Source organism: Bos taurus, chromosome 15 (assembly GCF_002263795.3).
Source record: "Bos taurus isolate L1 Dominette 01449 registration number 42190680 breed Hereford chromosome 15, ARS-UCD2.0, whole genome shotgun sequence".
Classification (NCBI taxonomy): domain Eukaryota; kingdom Metazoa; phylum Chordata; class Mammalia; order Artiodactyla; family Bovidae; genus Bos; species Bos taurus.
Genome location: NC_037342.1, coordinates 49,941,428 through 49,959,279, shown reverse-complemented (window position 1 = coordinate 49,959,279; position 17,852 = coordinate 49,941,428). Strand labels below are relative to the sequence as shown.

The following is a 17,852-nucleotide window of genomic DNA, read 5'->3' as shown; positions in this document are numbered from 1 at the left end:
TATATATACATACAATGGAATATACACTAAGTCATAAAAAAGAATGAAATCATGCCATGTGTAGCAACATGGATGTACCTAGAGACTGTGATTATCATATTAAGTGAAGTAAATCAGACAGAAAGAGACAAGCATCATATGATATCACTTGTATATGGAATTTAGAAAAAAAATGATACAAAGGAACTTATTTACAAAACAGAAATAGACTCATAGATACAGAAAAAAACTTAGGGTTACCAAAGGGGAAAGCAAGGTGGAGGGATAAATTAGAAATCTGGGATTAATAGATAAATGCTACTATATATAAAACATAACCAATAAGGACTACTTGCTTCAGTCGTGTTCAACTCTATGTGACTCGATGGACTGTAACCTGCTAGGCTGCTCTATCCACAGGATTCTCCAGGCAAGAAAACTGGAATGGATTGCCGTGCCCTTCTCCAGGGGATCTTCGCAATTCAGGGATTGAAACCATGCCTCTTATAAATCTTCTGCATTGGCAGGCAGGGCCTTTACCACTAGTGGTACCTGGGAAGCCCCAGTGTATAGCACAGGAACTCTTTAATACTTTAAAATAACCTGCAATGAAAATTAATCTGAAAAAGAATATGTCCCAAGGAACCACTAGTCTACTTTCTGGTCTAACAAATGTCCCTATTTTGGATTTTCCTATGAATGTAATTCTGTTCTGTATCGAGCCCATCTTTAGTCTTTCCCATTCTGTTGAAGATATTAAGAGGAGGTGGCAAGAATACACAGAAGAACTGTACAAAAAGGATCTTCACGACCAAGATAATCACAACGGTGTGATCACTCACCTAGAGTCAGACATCATGGAATGTGAAGTCAGGTGGGCCTTAGAAAGCATAACTACAAACAAAGCTAGTGGAAGTGATGGAATTCCAGTAGAGCTATTTCAAATCCTGTAAGATGATGCTGTGAAAGTGCTGCACTCAATATGCCAGCAAATGTGGAAAACTCAGCAGTGGCCACAGGACTGGAAAAGGTCAGTTTTCATTACAATCCCAAAGAAAGGCAATACCAAAGAATGCTCAAACTATGGCACAATTGCACTCATCTCACACACTAGTAAAGTAATGCTCAAAATTCTCCAAGCCAGGCAGCAATAGATGAACTGTGAACTTCCAGATGTTCAAGCTGGTTTTAGAAAAGGCAGAGGAACCAGAGATCAAATTGCCAACATCCGCTGGATCATGAAAAAAGCAAGAGAGTTCCAGAAAAACATCTATTTCTGCTTTATTGACTATGCCAAAGCCTTTGACTGTGTGGATCACAATAAGCTGTGGAAAATTCTGGAAGAGATAGGAATACCAGACCACCTGACCTGCCTCTTGAGAAACCTATATGCAGTTCAGGAAGCAACAGTTAGAACTGGACATGGAACAACAGACTTGTTCCAAATAGGAAAAGGAGTACGTCAAAGCTGTATATTGTCACCCTGCTTGTTTAACTTACATGCAGAGGACATCATGAGAAATGCTGGGCTGGAGGAAGCACAAGCTGGAATCAAGATTGCCGGGAGAAATATCAATAACCTCAGATATGCAGGTGACACCACTCTTATGGCAGAAAGTGAAGAGGAACTAAAAAGCCTCTTGATGAAGGTGAAAGAGGAGAGTGAAAAAGTTGGCTTAAAGCTCAACATTCAGAAAACGAAGATCATGGCATCTGGTCCCATCACTTCATGGGAAATAGATGGGGAAACAGTGGAAACAGTGTCAGACTTTATTTTGGGGGGCTCCACAATACTGCATATGGTGATTGCAGCCATGAAATTAAAAGATGCTTACTCCTTGGAAGGAAAGTTATGACCAGCCTGGATACCATATTAAAAAGCAGAGACATTACTTTGCCAACAAAGGTCTGTCTAGTCAAGGCTATGGTTTTTCCTGTGGTCATGTATGGATGTGAAAGTTGGACTGTGAAGAAAGATGAGTACCGAAGAATTGATGCCTTTGAACTGTGGTGTTGGAAAAGACTCTTGAGAGTCCCTTGGACTGCAAGGAGGTCCAACCAGTCCCTTCTAAAGGACATTAGTCCTGGGTGTTCTTTGGAAGGACTGATGTTAAACCTGAAAGTCCAATACTTTGGCCACTTGATGTGAAGAGTTGACTCATTGGAAAAGACTCTGATGCTGGGAGGGATTGGGGGCAGGAGGAGTAGGGGACGACAGAGGATGAGATGGCTGGATGGCATCACTGACTCGATGGACCATGAGTTTGGGTGAACTCCAGGAGTTGATGATGGACAGGGAGGCCTGGCGTGCTGCAATTCATGGGGTTGCAAAGAGTCGGACATGACCTGAGCAACTGAACTGAACTGAACTTATGAATGCAATTTGCCAACAAAGGTCCATCTAGTGAAGACTATGGTTTTTCCAGAAGTCATGTATGGATGTGAGAGTTGGACTATAAATAATGCTGAGTGCTAAAGAGTTGATGCTTTTGAACTGTGTTGAAGACTCTTGAGAGCCCCGTGGACTGCAAGGAAATCCAACCAGTCCGTACTAAGGAAATCAGTCCTGAATCTTCATTGGAAGGACTGATGTTAAACTGAAACTCCAATACTTTGGCCACCTGATGCAAAGAGCTGATTCATTTGAAAAGACCTGTAAGCTGGGAAAGACTGAAGGGGATGACAGAGGATGAGATGGTTGGATGGCATCACTGACTCGATGGACAAGAGTTTGAGTGGGCTCCGGGGATTGGTGATTGTTTCCATGGGGTCACAGGGAGTTGGACACGACTGAACAACTGACCTGAACTGATTACATATAATGCTGGTATGTATATTCTTATATATATTTTGTGTGGATACATTTTCCCTTCGTTTAGATATTTATTTTAGAATGGAATTCTTGGATTATACAGGAACTCTAAGCTTAACTGCTTAAAGAATTTTGCCATGTTTTTCCAAAACAGCTTTCAAATTTTACATTCTCACAGTAGTGTATAGGCTTCTAGTTTCTCCACCTCCTCAACAACACTTCTTTCATTTTTTAATTCTAACTGTTTTAGTGAGTATGAAATGATATTTCATTGTGGCTCTATCATTTCACTAATGACAAGCATTTGTTCATATTCGTATTGGCTATTTGTGTATTCTCTTTAAGAAATGTCTATTCAGATCTCAGTTATTTTTAACTGCTTTTTTGTGTGTGTCTTTCTATTATTTTAGATATTTTAGACATAAGGCTTTATCATATAGATGATTATAGATATGTCCTCCCAATTTTGGTGTTATAATTTCATTTCTTGGTGATATCCTTTGAAGCATAAATTAGTTAATTTTGATGATGTTTATTTATTTTTTTTACTTTTGTAGCTCATGCTTCTGGTGTCCTAATAATACTCTGCCAAATCTGAGATCATTAAAATTTTACTCTATTTTTTATTATAAGAATTTTACCAGCTTTATCTCTTTCCACTAATACATTTGACTCACTTAAAGTTAATTTTTAATGTATTGTGAACTAAGATTTTAATTTTTTTTTTAATAAGACTATGTTCAGTGCAAGGAGGAGGAGAGGAGAAGGAGGAGTCTGGAGCTTTCAAGGAGCGAGAAAGGACAACATATTTTTTTCTCTAAGCCAGAGTTAGTTGATTACATAACAAAACAACTCATCCTGCTCAGGATATGTTTTTCTCTTAAATTCTGCTACCAATGATTACATTGATGCTTTTGGACTGTGGTGTTGGAGAAGGACTCTGAGTCCCTTGGACTGCAAGGAGATCCAAACCCAGTCCATTCGGAAGGAGATCAGCCCTGGGATTTCTTTGAAGGAGTGGTGCTAAAATCTGAAAACTCCAGTACTTTGGCCACCTCATGTGAAGAGTTGACTCATTGGAAAGACTCTGATGCTGGGAAGGATTGGGGGCAGGAGGAGAGGGGATGACAGAGGATGAGATGGCTAGATGGCATCACTGACTCGATGACGTGAGTCTGAATGAACTCCGGGAGTTGGTGATGGACAGGGAGGCCCGGAGTGCCTGTGATTTATGGGGTCGCAAAAGAGTCGGACACGACTGAGTGACTAAATTGAACTTAACTGAACTTAAGGGAAAAACATATCCTTAAGCAAGATGAGTTGTTTTGTTGTATAATCAATAGCTCTGGGCTTACAGAGAGAGAGAGAGAGGAAAAATAAAAAATAAAAGAAGTTTACCCTTTTCTCCTTCTTGAGAACTCCAGACCTCTATCTCTTTACTGGGTATCCCAGACCTACCAACCTGCCTAGAATTGACTCTCTCAGTATTGAGGTTGGAAAAAACAATCAGTGAAGAGAAAGAGTAAATCTTAAAGCAAAAGCAAAAAAAAAAAACCTTTTCATATTTTTTAAACATTTTAAATTTAAATTAGTTATTCTCTGTGTAGAATGTCGGTAACACGTAGAATTGGGCCATATATTCACATGAAGATACAATAATATATATCTTTTCACATATATCAAGTATAGATTGAACTTAACTGTTTTATCTCCACTTTTTAACTTCTATTTACATACACTTCAGTCTGCTTTTATATCCTTTGGAGTTTTGGGCCTTAGAGTAGAATCTTGAAGTTGTGAGCCGTCCCTGCGTACTCAGTCCCAGAGCTCTGTGCAAAGTTGCGGTCTTTTCTTAGAAATGTCTCTTGAATACTCAACCTTCTAATATAAATGTGCCTCCATGCCCTTTTCAGAGTGAGGGTAAGTACTGTGCCGCTTGATGCTGTGATAAGACCCCTGCACACATGAAAAGGTGAATCAGCTGCTGATTTCTGGTGAATAATCTCTCTAGTAAATGGAGAGACACACGGGCAGAACAGGCTGAGAATGGATCATGTTGCCAGACTGCACTAGGTAGGAAAAAATAGTATGTTTTTAAATGGTGATAAGCTTATTCTTTGGAGAAGGAAATGGCAACCCAACCTCAGTACTCTTGCCTTAGGAAAATTCTATCGGATAGAGGAGGCCTGGTCGGAGTTGTACAGTCCATGGGGTCACAAAGAGTCGGACATGACTGGAGTGACTCACTTTCACTTTCAGTCTCTTCTTTAAATGCTCAGAAGACCAAGGCATGAATATCATCTTGTCATCCCACTACATATAAGATAATTTATCTGCAGTAGGAAGGATTGAGCTAGTGGTGATCCACTGTTGAAGGTGGACTCTAGAGTTGCTACAAATAAGCAACAGGACTCTATAGCCTTGGACTTGGCCATGGCCATAACTTTTCTACTGGACGTAGCATTTAATTGCCCAGTTTGCTATGTATTTCAGATCACAACAAGAGTCAGTGCACTCGCAGCAATAGTTCTCTCTCTGTTAGACTAATTCACAAAAAGGAAGTTTGTTTTTTCACCATGGTATGTTTTCTAATGTGTTCAGCCCTGGATCAGGACTTAGAAGTCTTACATGAGTTTTCATTAATCAAAGTCCTAGCGTCATATTTTCTCAGTCATAAATGTGTTAGAAATTTGTGAATTAAAATTAAAAAGACATCAAACTGTTCTCTTTTTCCATTCTTTCACTCTTTCCTACCTACCCTTACACAACCCAACAAAAATATTCTCTGCCAATAAATCCAATGTTTATAGAATAAAGAATATTATCATATGGTATGATTTGTTTGTTGTAATGACACTCAAGAAGGAATGTTAGATCAAATAAAAACATCTGAGTTATGTTCAAAAAAAATGTAATAAAGTTAAACAATGACAAGGACAAAAGAAAGGATCCTATGCCTTATTTGAATTACAACTGCTGTAACACAACCCCGGGAACTGTCTTTACCTCATTTTGAGTATTTTGAGTGGTTTGATTCATTCTGTAGCTTTATTTTTTTAAGTGTAGTTGTTTTACACTGCTGTGTCAGTTCCTATGTACAGCAAAGTGAATGAGCATGGTTTACACATATCCCCTCTTTTTTGGATTTCCTTCCACCTTTAACAGTTTAGAAGGTTCTCTTTTTTCCACACCCTGTTAAGCATTATTTTTGTAACTTTTTTGACGGGGCCCATTCTGACCAGTGTGAGTTGATATTTTATTGTAGTTTTGATTTGCATTTCTCAGTCAGGACAGTATGTACTGACAAAACAGAATATAGATCGATGGAGCAGGCCAGAAAGCCCAGAGATAAACCCACACACTCTGGTACCTAACCTATAACAAAGGAGGCAAGAATACACAGTGGAGAAAAGATAGTCTCTCAATAAGTGGTGTTGAGAAATTGGGCAGCAATGTAAAAAAAGAAATTAGAGACCCCTAACTCCCAATATTTGGCCACCTCATGTGAAGAGTTGACTCATTTGGAAAGACCCTGATGCTGGGATGGTTGGGCAGGAGGAGAAGGGAATGACAGGATGAGATGGCTGGATGTATCACCGACTTGATGAACGTAAGTTTGGGTAAACTTTGGGAGTTGGTGATGACAGGGGAGGCCCTGGCGTGCTCGATTCATGGGGTTGCAAAGGTCAGATTGACTGAGCGACTGAACTGAACTGAACCCATATACAAAAAAGTCAAAATGGATTCAATATTTAAATGTAAGGCTGGGCACTAAAAAACTCTTAGAGGAAAACATCAGAACACTCTTGTGATAAATCACAGCAAGATCTTTTTTACCTATCTTCTAGAGTTAACAATAAAAACAAAAATAAACAATGGTACCTATTAAATGAAAAGCTTTTGCACCAAAGGGAAACCACAAACAAAGCAAAAGACAGCATGAGAATGGAGAAAATTTTGTAATGAGCACTGACATAGAATTTAATCTCCAAATATGTAAACAATTCTTGTAGCTCAATATTAAAACAAAAAATCCAAATAAAATGCCAGAAGTCCTAAATAGACATTTCTCTAAGGAGATGTACAGATCCAACAACACATGACAAGATGTTCAAACATTCTGCTGTATTTTGAAAGCATTTCTCTAGTATCTTTCTCACACCTTTAGTTCACCTGCTGAGGTTCTCTGTTGAGACTCAGATATCCCAGAAACTACCAAAATACCTCCTCTAGTACCAAAATGATTCTTTTTAGGCTTTCAGATTTTTTCTATCTAGTTCCAGTGTACTTGAACTGGTAGGAGAGTACCAAGCAAGTGTTGGCTCAACAGCAATGGTAAAATTAACTCAAGTAAAATTAACAGCTGTTCTGAGAGTACCTGATAAGCTATGGACAGAGAAGAGTGTAAATGACACTAGAAAACACTCCCCTTCTCCAACTGATACTCTGTGCAGTCTGTAACTCATGAACAATGGTTGCCTCTGCTCCTGGCCAGGCATCTCAAGGAGTCAGTAATTTGTCTGAGAACATGTAGCTGTGTCTTTTATGATCTGATTTGGAGTCTGTGAGAGGCTACTGGGCTTGGGTCAGAATTTTCCCATGTACGTCTCTATGTGAATAATGGGGAATCAGAAGAATTCAGGCTTGAATTGTACAAGCTCCTATACACCTATATCTATAATTATTTTCATTATGGACCCCTTGAAGGCATTTTTGAATGCCTCTGTAATGCATTAACTTGTTCTCTTGTGTAGTCTTGATTTTTATAGAGTCACTTACCAGAGTGGATTTCCCCAAATAGAATCACATCCAATTCTCTTTCACAGTGAATGGCATGGTCTAATTATTGGCACTCTGCACTGAGCTTGCTGTAAGCCTTCACATTTGGAATTAGAGCTCAATCAGCAGGGAGAATAAAAACTGAATATGACTCTGACCTGGTATATTAAATGCTAGGGGGAATGACTCCATACATGTGATTCAGTAACAGGCCTACTTACCTAGTAAACATGACATAAACTCTGTGCTGACACACTGAGCTAGAATTGATGAAACAGATCATTCTCCCTCTGATCTCTCTCTCTCCCCCTCTCTCACTTTTTCTGTCGACAGGAGCCACAGAACCAGATTCACTTTCTTCAACAAGTGACATGATGACATATCACAATGGGAGCACTTTTCATCCAATCACATTTTTCCTCATTGGAATCCCAGATCTGGAAGAGGTCCATAGCCTTGACTAGATGGACATTTGTTGGCAAATAATGTCTCTGCTTTTGAATATGTATTTATGTTGGTCATAACTTTTCTTCCAGGAGTAAGCGTCTTTTAATTTCATGGCTGCAATCACCATCTGCAGTGATTTTGGAGCCCAAAAAAATAAAGTCTGACACTGTTTCCACTGTTTTCCCATCTATTTCCCATGAAGTGATGGGACGGGATGCCATGATCTTAGTTTTCTGAATGCTGAGTTTTAAGCCAACTTTTTCACTCTCCTCTTTCACCTTCATCAAGAGGCTTTTTAGTTCCTCTTTCTGCCATACAGGTGGTGTCATCTGCATATCTGAGGTTATTGATATTTCTCCCGGCAATCTTGATTCCAGCTTGTGCTTCTTCCAGCCCAGCATTTCACATAATGTACCCTGCGTATAAGTTAAGTTATGTATATGAAAGTGACTTAGATATATATATATATGTAGACATATATATATATACTTAAGTATGCACATGCAGATACATATATATGTTTGCACTTCATATCATGTATGAAGTTTTATATTTCCAGAGATTTAACTTTAAGATTTGTATGATATAACTGAAAGACAAGAGTTAAAAGACACATTTAACTTAAAAAAAATTCTTCATAGTCTATTCTTTATATCTTAAACCTGATCATGCTGCTTTTTTAAGTATTATCTAAGATATCTGCTTAAATCTAAAGAGATTCAATTTTTGCACTCAAATACATTCCATCAGAATAAGAACTATATGTACATTTGACTCAGCACTAATGGATAAATGTTACAATAAATTAGAACTTTCACCAAATGTTACAGACTGGTGGCATAAGAGATTTCTCAGTATAGTTTACGTAGGTCCAGTGTTTACAAAGGTGGTGCTGTGAGCATATGCCAGGAATTATACCAAGTGCCTGATATCTAGTACTAATTTATCTTTAAAATGCCCTTATGCTCTTGATCCAATTATCATCCCTAATTTTCCAGTGAGGAAACTGAGACATAGAGATAATTAATAAATCACTCATGGTATATAGCCATACATGGGAGTCCAGTGTTTGAACTGAGTCAGATCAATCCCAGGGTTGGCCACTTTGACCATTTGTCTCTATGGCCTCTGTGACATATATATGAACAACTGTAAAAAGGGACAATCATGGGACAGAGGATAGTGGGTCCAAAGACCCCTAAAACTAAGCATTCAATGAACTAAGATACCTGGTCAGTGAAGGGAGACAGGGAGAGCTAAGGCTGAAAATGGAGTCTTCAATGCTAGCATATTATGCTTGAACTTAATATGAATTAGGTGCCATTTTGTCTAGAAAACAGCAACCCATAGAATTCGACAACAGAATCTTCCCTAGAGGAACATGTATATTCCCTAGAGAGAATACTTCTTTCTATGGCATATACAAATGATAATATTCTGTTTTTTGTCCCACATTCATAACTTTCTATAAATCCCTAACCATGTTACTTTCTCTTGGGTTTCTCTTTTTCTAAATCATAGTCTGAGGGTTTTGTCAGCAATCTCAGAGGAGTTAATCTCAGAGCCCTATTTATAAGAGAAAGCTGAATTAACTCATTTTTTTCCAAAACCTTAAGCAGCTACATCCTTATATAAAACTTCTCTCTCTAGACTGTATGAAAAAACATACATAAAGTTTTACTGTTTGATATTTATCATGTGTCCTCTTTCTAAGGAAAAATGAAGCATCACGCATGAATTTTCTTTTTTATTTAAGTGTGTACTGAACTCAAAGGAAAGAGGCATGACCCATCCAACGTGGTTGAGAACTACTACTTTATATGATATGCTTGATGCAGTAATCCATTTCAGGTGGGAAATCTTGCAACTTTTAAATAGAGATTGGGTATCTTTAAAAATATTTAAAAGATCAACTTACAAGACTGGTTATTTAGTTGGTTGATAAAGTAAAATTTCTGCATCTGGAATAGGTTATAGGGATCGAATGAAATGCATTTATGAAGCAGGATAAAGTCTGAGGTGAACAGTGGCATGTTATTGAGCATTTATTTATAGAGATAAACCCTAAAGTAGGCATCACAATATCTAGAAGTTTTGCTCTTCACCTGACCCTGACAGGGGCCACTGGCAATTACTGGAAGTTTCTTTTAAAACACACACACACAACACACACATAAAGGAGCATTGCAAAATCAGCGTTTCTCTATCTCTCCATCTTTTTTCTTTCTCTCACAAAGACACACACCAACTTCAGAATGTATACAACATTTATTTTATTCATTCACCTGATATATTTCCATGGAAATATGGAGTTATACTAAGGTTAAAAACAGGGTCTATGCTACTTTATCCTAACTTAAAGAACTCTGCCTCAAGTTGGGAACCCAGAGAAAGTGTCTTAGCTTCATTATTTGAGTTTACAGGGTTTCTCCTGATGCTTTAATCATTTTTAAGGCATTGCAAAAGTGCTCCTATTTCCTTTAGACAATGATGAAAAGCAATTCTCTCTTCTATTAGATTTTGTTTTCCAGACTTTTGTGATGCCTCAAAATACCTTCCACAGACCATAACGACTGAAGCCTTTTAGGCTGTACTCTACCCACACTTCCAATGTTTTAGCCAGGCAGAAGGAGTGAATAGAGTACATGCCAGTTCTGAAGCAGTGATAAAATTATCAGGTTTTCTCAGAGGAGCTGATGTAGAGTGAACAGTGAATGCAGAATTTGTCACATACAACTAGAAACCAATATATTCATAACAATCGAAAATGAACACTATTAAATGAAATGACTGAGAAAATAGAGACATCAATGAAAATCTACAGAAGTTTATTATCTTTTTATTATTATCTTTCTTTCAGGGATCTTTCAAGTACAGAGGTATGTATCCACCTGAGTCTGCTCTTGGCCAGGTATCTCAGAATGTCTGTATTTTTTTTTTTCTTATAATAATATATATCTCTGATATTTTGCTTCTGTCATTTTACAGAAAACTGTTTGATCTTGGAATTTTCTGTATGTCAAAATGATAAATAAATCTTTAGAGAAATTCTGCCTTTTCTAATTATGGAAGTGTTGTGTGCATTCATGCCTATGACTACTTTCTCATCTGCCTCTCTCTTTTTGGGTTATGTCTGCATTCTCATATGTGTATCCTTGGCTTTTCATGTGTCCCCTTTCAGTAGGGATTTCAAAAAAGATATAGAGAATATTAAATGATTCCATACTTCATGCTATGATTTATGTTTTCTATTCTGCCCAGGGCTTGATGATAAACCTTAGATGATTAAAAAAAAAAAAAAACAGGATTAAGTGTTTATAAGGATTACCTATTTTGAGACTGGACCAAACGAGTATGACTTGATTTAGAATATGAAAAAATTAATAGATCCTCCAAAGCAAAAGTTTTCATTTCACAATATATTGAAACACTAAGCTAATCATTTTCATAACCAGTTCTTACTGAAATTTCTTTTTTTCTCCCTCTAGGAGTGACAACTTCTTCTACTCTGTGACTTGGAGGGATGTTTTATCACAATAGTAGCATTTTTCACCCAACCACATTTTTCCTCATTGGAATCCAGGTCTGGAAGAGGTCCATGGCTGGATCTCCCTGCCTTTCTGCTCTGTTTACCTTGTGGCTTTACTGGGAAATGTCACAATTTTGCTGGTCATCAAGACAGAGGAGACCCTCCAGGAGCCCATGTTCTACTTCCTGGCCATCCTTTCAACAATTGATTTGGCCCTTTCAACAACCTCAGTACCCCGTATGCTGGGTATCTTCTGGTTTGATGCTCACGAGATTAGTTTTGGAGCTTGTGGGGCCCAGATGTTCCTGATCCATGCTTTTACTGGCATGGAAGCTGAAGTCTTGCTGGCGATGGCCTTTGACCGCTATGTGGCGATCTGTGCTCCACTCCACTACACGACCATTTTGACATCCCGGGTGCTCATGGGCATCAGCATTGCATTGTAATTCGTCCAGTTCTGCTTACACTTCCCATGATCTATCTCGTCTATCGCCTACCATTTTGCCAGGCTTATATAATACCTCATTCCTACTGTGAACACATGGGAATTGCAAAACTGTCCTGTGGAAATATCCGAATTAATGATATCTATGGACTTTTTGTTGTTTCCTTCTTTTTCCTAAACCTAGTCCTTATTGGCATCTCCTATGTTTATATTCTCAGGGCTGTTCTTCTGTCTCCCATCCAAGATGCACGACTAAAAGCCCTAAGCACATGTGGGTCCCATATTGGGGTCATCTGTATTTTCTGTATCCCTTCAGTCTTCTCCTTCCTTACCCACCGATTTGGACACAAAATACCTCTATATTCATATTCTGTTGCCAACCTCTATTTGATTATCCCACCCTCACTCAACCCCATCATTTATGGTATAAAGACCAAACAGATATGGCAGCCTGTGCTCCGTGCCTTTATTTAAAAAATAAGACACTTACCATATTGTTTTATTAAGGATTTTGATCTCTCAAGGAAGATATGCGTATTCTTGCTTTAACAAATATCTCCTGGTCCTGATCTATTGCTGCCAGATTGCAACACTAGTTGATTTATTCCTAACTGCTGACTAATGGGTTTCTAGGACTTGCGGAAACTTTTATTGGAGCTTCAGTTCAAAGGTTAATAGGCTAACTTGAAAGGAAGCTGTTGTGGTCTCTATTTGTATGTCATTGTACTTTGTTCTTGATAGCATGAAACTACTTCTTTTCTAGGCAAAGAATGTATAAATGGTGTGTTTTTAGCTCTTTAATTAGAGAAATGTGGTACTGGGACTTTGACCCAGTAGCCTGTGTCCATTCACTCACTCATTCATATTTTTTATTCTCTTAATTTACATTCATTTTATGTATGTATTGAATCATTCATCATTGTTGTTCAGTCGCAAGTTGTGTCCGACTCTTTGTGACCCTATAGACTGCATCATGCCAGGCCTCCTTGTCCCTCACTATCTCCCAGAGTTTTCCCAAGTTCATGTCCACTGATTCCATGATTCTTATCATTAAGGATGATAAATGAACCAAAATAAAATGACGTCTGTTCTTATGGAGCTTGCATTCTCTTGCGCCCTTAAAAAAAGCCAAGTTCATGGGCTTTGGCAACCTATGAGCTAAGGAAGGAGAGAGGTGATCACCAGAGGATGACTGACTCATACTGCACGTGGCCAGGACTACTGATCGCTGTGCTCTGTCCAGTTCAAAATAAAATCATTACTAAATTTGTAGCTGAAGTGGACAGGTCAGCCAACTATGTAAGATTCAGGAATTGTGTAGCCAAAAACAAACATAAAACAACAGTCTTTCTCACTAATACCATCCATGTCATTTCAGTGAACTTCTGTCTATACTCAGACCCATAATATAAGGGTGGTATTGTAGTTAAATTACACATAGCATTTCTATCTATGTGATACATGCTGGTCTTTATCACTTCACTGGCTGTTTCTCAGTCTACACTTCATCATAAAATACTCCATCCTCAAGTCCAAGACTTCTCATCTTAACCCATGATCTATTTCTAGTGCCTTCCTGATTAACATTCAAGTTATCCAATCAATCGATGATTACTCAACGTCGTCATGACCAAGGACTTTCAACTGATTCTACAATAAGATTTCCTTAGACCAAACAATGGGGTTTTGCAGCATCCGACTTGTCACATTATTTTCTATCAGTTAACAAATTATTTTTTTTCAGACTTTAAAAAAATTAAAGTAAAAATATAATAAAATATATTTCTCCTACAACTCATGAATTAATGAATTTTAACACTGCAGTAATCTCAAAGGTAATGCTTATTAAATTAAAGTTTAAATCATCTTTAACACTGTTCCAATAGATCTCTCCTATTTTTCCAGAGGCAAATTTTATGGTGTGTTTTTTGACATTACAGTATGTGAATTTTTTGCTTTAACCAATTACACTATTTTAGTTAGATGTTAAATTTAGTTAGAGAACCTTACTATGTATTTTTAAGTAGCATTGATTTTATTTACATATTCCCTCTATGAATAGAATTTAATGATATTCATTTTTAAGTAGAAATATTACTACATCTTTCCTATTTTTCTTCTTTCCTTGGGTACATTTTTCATCTTTATCCAGGTTGTATAATTTAGGTATAAAATATTGGGTCAGAAGGATTGTAATCAATTATAACATAATTCTGCTTTCTTGATCTTTGCTTTTGATCACTTTTTAAAAATTTCACATTTTCAATACTTTCTTTTTTCACATTTTTATGCTTTCTGATTTAACTTTCCAAAGATTAGTTAATTAAGCATTCATTTTCTAAGTACAATGGTTTGTAGTTCAGTTCAGTTCAGTTCAGTCGCTCAGTTGTGTCCGTCTCTTTGCAACTCCATGAATTGCAGCACGCCAGGCCTCCCTGTCCATCACCAACTCCCGGAGTTCACTCAAACTCACCTCCATCGAGTCGTGATGCATCCAGAGACATCTCATCCTCTGTCGTCCCCTTCTCCTCCTGCCCTCAATCCCTCCCAGCATCAGAGTCTTTTCCAATGAGTCAACTCTTCGCATGAGGTGGCCAAAGTACTGGAGTTTCAGCTTCAGCATCATTCTCCTTCCAAAGAAACACCCAGGACCGATCTCCTTCAGAATGGAGTGGTTGGATCTCCTTGCAGTCCAAGGACTCTCAAGAGTGTCTTCTCCAACACCACAGTTCAAAAGCATCAATTCTTCGGTGCTCAGCTTTCTTCACAGTCCAACTCTCACATTCACCCTACTCTAAACAAAACAAAAATGTTAGGCTTCTTTGATTTTTTCCCGTGGTTTGACTTTAGGAATTGTCATTCCAGCAGGTTAGCATAGTGCATTGGACTCCCTTGGAACTCCTTTCCTGACCTAGAAGCAGCACTGTCTTCAGTCTAGCATTTGATCTCAGTAGTAAAGCCAGAGTGAGAATCAGAAGGTTTGGCTGGTTGAAAAAATAACACTTCACTTAACATGGACATTCCATCAATTTTTTCAAGTGAGAAATTTTAGTTATCACTATATAAGTAATTCTCATTCATTTTTCCATAATACTTTGCCACAAGTTCCAGATGTTCGTATTCTAAATAAGAAGTGGTGGCAGTATAGAACAAGGTGGCTTGACTTCAGGTAGTATCAGAGTAAAAAGCCTGGAATTGTCTTCTGTACCCAATAAGTGAGAACATGAAAAAGAGATACCCACACATCACGAGTCAGATATCAGCTTAAAGCAGAACCATGCAAACAAATTGATTTTGTGGATATCAACTCCTTAGCCTGGCAGCTATATCTAAAAATTAGAAACCAAGATTATTCTTATGGTTAGAGAGACCCATACACTGAAATGAAAGGTAGGTATGAGGTGTGTTCTTAGTAGGCATTCTGAAGAAGCACTTCCTACCCCTCATATATGTATTTTCAGGTGATAGTACTGGAGTGGATTGCCATTTCCTTCTCCAGGGGATCTTCCCATCCCAGGGATTGAACCCTGGTCTCCCGCACTGTAGACAGACGCTTTACTATCTGAGCCACAGGGAAGTCCGTGTATGTAGTTAGATGCAAAGGTATAAGTGAAGACCTTATAATACACTTCAGTAAACTTTAACATGCTTATTGAGACATGAAATAAGCTCAAGATCTAAATACAGAGAAAGAAGGCAGTATAATACATTGAATAATAATATAGATTTTTGAATAACACATTTGGGTTCAAATTCTTTGTTGTTGCTAAAATTATATAGCTCAAGTTTCCATATGGATAATGGAAATAAACATGGTATCAGTGGAAACAGTGTCAGACTTTATTTTTCTGGGCTCCAAAATCACTGCAGATGGTGACTGCAGCCATGAAATTAAAAGACCCTTACTCCTTGGAAGGAAAGTTATGACCAACCTAGATAGCATATTCAAAAGTGGAGACATTACTTTGCCAACAAAGGTTCGTCTAGTCAAGGCTATGGTTTTTCCTGTGGTCATGTATGGGTGTGAGAGTTGGACTGTGAAGAAGGCTGAGCACCGAAGAATCGATGCTTTTGAACTGTGGTGTTGGAGAAGACTCTTGAGAGTCCCTTGGACTACAAGGAGATCCAACCAGTCCATTCTGAAGGCGATCAGCCCTGGGATTTCTTTGGAAGGAATGATGCTGAAGCTGAAACTCCAGTACTTTAGCCACCTCATGCAAAGAGTTGACTCATTGGAAAGGACTCTGATGCTGGGAGGGATTGGGGCAGGAGGAGAAGGGGACGACAGAGGATGAGATGTCTGGATGGCATCACTGACTCGATGGAGGTGAGTCTGAGTGAACTCCGGGAGTTGGTGATGGACAGGGAGGCCTGGCATGCTGCGATTCTGTCAGACAAAGAGTCTGACATGACTGAGCGACTGATCTGATCTGATCTATGTTGTAGGGTTGTTTCAAAGACTAAAGACACTAAGAAAGTAAAATACACTTTGAAAATATCTCTTACCTAAAACCACATTAAGTAATATCAGTCCTAAGTATAACACTGTGATAAAGGTTTCAAATAGAAAGGTCTCATGGGGGAAAAAATACTTAAGTATGATCAATGGAACAAAATAGAAAGCCCAGAGATAAATCTACACACCTATGGACACCTTTTCTTTGACAAAGTAGGCAAGAATATACGATGGAGAAAAGACAATCTCTTTAACAAGTGGTCCTGGGAAAACTGGTCAACCACATGTAAAAGACGGAAACTAGAACACTTTCTAACACCATACACAAAAAAAACTCAAAATGGATTAAGATCTAAACTGTAAGACCAGAAACTATTAAAACTACTAAGAGGGAGAACATAGGCAAAACACTCCTCCGACATACATCACAGCAGGATCCTCTATGACCCAGCACCTCCAGAATATTGGAATAAAGCAAAAATAAACAGAATGGGACCTAATTAACCTTAAAAGCTTCTGCACATCAAAGGAAATTATAAGCAAGGTGAAAGAGCCCTTCAGAATGGGAGAAAATAATAGCAAGTGAAGCAACTGACAGAGAATTAATTTCAAAAATATACAAGCAACTCCTGCAGCTCAATTCCAGAAAAATAACCCAATCAAAAAATGGGCCAAAGACCTAAACAGACATTTCTCCAGAGAAGACATACAGATGGCTAACACATGAAAAGATGCTCAACATCACTCATTATCAGAGAAATGCAAATCAAAACCACAATGAGGTACCATTTCACGCCAGTCAGAATGGCTGCGATCCAAAAGTCTACAAGCAATAAATGCTGGAGAGGGTGTGGAGAAAAGGGAACCCTCTTACACTGTTGGTGAGAATGCAAACTAATACAGCCACTGTGGAGAACAGTGTAGAGATTCCTTAAAAAACTGGAAATAGAACTGCCATATGACCCAACAATCCCACTGCTGGGCATACACACCAAGGAAACCAGAACTGAAAGAAATATGTGTACCCCAATGTTCACTGCAGCACTGTTTATGATAGCCAGGACATGGAAGCAACCTAGATGTCCATCAGCAGATGAATGGATAAGAAAGCCGTGGTACTTATACACAATGGAGTATTACTCAGCCATTAAAAAGAATACATTTGAATCAGTTCTAATGAGGTGGATGAAACTGGAGCCTATTATGCAGAGTGAAGTAAGCCAGAAAGAAAAACACCAATACAGTATACTAACGCATATATATGGAATTTAGAAAGATGGTAACGATAACCCTGTATGCGAAACAACAAAAGAGACATAGATGTATAGAATAGTCTTTTGGACTCTGTGGGAGAGGGTGAGGGTGGGATGATTTGGGAGAATGGCATTGAAACATGTATAATATG

The 17,852-nt window shown here is 38.2% G+C and overlaps 1 long non-coding RNA gene and 1 pseudogene across 1 annotated transcript in view; one reads left to right on the top strand and one right to left on the bottom strand.

The window, feature by feature from the left end:
* LOC132342337 (uncharacterized) overlaps window positions 1–7,878 on the bottom strand; it is a 62,220-nt gene extending 54,342 nt beyond the window's left edge. The window contains exon 1 of the long non-coding RNA XR_009490674.1: window positions 7,792–7,878. This is a non-coding gene — a long non-coding RNA (uncharacterized lncRNA). The remainder of the gene's footprint in view (window positions 1–7,791) is intronic.
* On the top strand, window positions 11,541–12,465 carry OR52J3HP (olfactory receptor family 52 subfamily J member 3H, pseudogene; annotated as a pseudogene).